The sequence below is a fragment of the Humulus lupulus genome, chromosome 6 (genome assembly GCF_963169125.1).
Source record: "Humulus lupulus chromosome 6, drHumLupu1.1, whole genome shotgun sequence".
NCBI lineage: Eukaryota > Viridiplantae > Streptophyta > Magnoliopsida > Rosales > Cannabaceae > Humulus > Humulus lupulus.
The window spans coordinates 162109077-162109905 of record NC_084798.1 but is presented as its reverse complement, the minus strand read 5'-3'; the positions used below and the strand labels follow the sequence as shown (position 1 = coordinate 162109905).

General features: G+C 33.7%; 1 non-coding gene across 1 annotated transcript; it reads left to right on the top strand.

Annotated features, from left to right (window-relative positions):
- Positions 1–466: 466 nt before the first annotated feature.
- Positions 467–573, top strand: LOC133787300 (small nucleolar RNA R71). Its single transcript, XR_009872329.1, has one exon. It is a non-coding gene; the product is annotated as a small nucleolar RNA R71 (small nucleolar RNA).
- Positions 574–829: the final 256 nt, after the last annotated feature.

The window sequence follows — 829 nt, the reverse complement described above, 5'->3', positions numbered from 1 at the left end:
TCCAATTTGGATTGTAGGTGGATGAAAATGGGCTATCATTTGGTTTCCCATAAGAATGAAGAGCATTGGCCTCCTCAGAAAAGGCTTCTTGGTAGGAAGGGCATGATTGGGCATTATGGCAAGGACTAGAACATATAGAACAAACATCTTTTCTAGGTTGAATTGGAGAGTTTATAGTTTGGCTTATGGCTAAAGCTTCTACTTTTCTCGCTAATTTGTCTAAGGATGTTCTTAAGTCTAATTCTTCTTTTACTTCATACCTTCCTCCTCTTTTTGGTGAATTAGTTGACCTAGACCTAGGATCAAAATAATTCCATTGTTGTGAATTGACAGATAAATCTTCAAGGGCGTCCCACGCCTCTTGTCCTTGAAATTTTAAAAATTTTCCAGTATGCATAGATTGAATCATTTGACGATTAGAGGGAGTCAAACCATCATAAAAATATTTTACAAGTCTCCATTTTCAAAACCATGATGAGGACATTTTAATAATAAATCTTTAAATCTTTCCCAACATTCATAAAACTCTTCATTATCTTTTTGAAAAAACTCGGAGATTTCTCTCCTTAGACTATCAGTTTTAGACATAGGAAAAAATTTCAGTAAGAATTTATTATAAAGTTGATCCCATGTAGTTATAGACCCCGTGGGAAGGGAATTTAACCAAGCTTTTGATTTGTCTTTTAATGAAAAAGGGAACAATCTTAGTTTGACCGACTCATCAGAAAAATTTTGAAATTTAAATGTTGAGCAAATTTCTAAGAAATCTTTGACATGCATGTAAGGATCCTCTCTATCTAACCCATAAAAAGATGGCAATAATTGAATG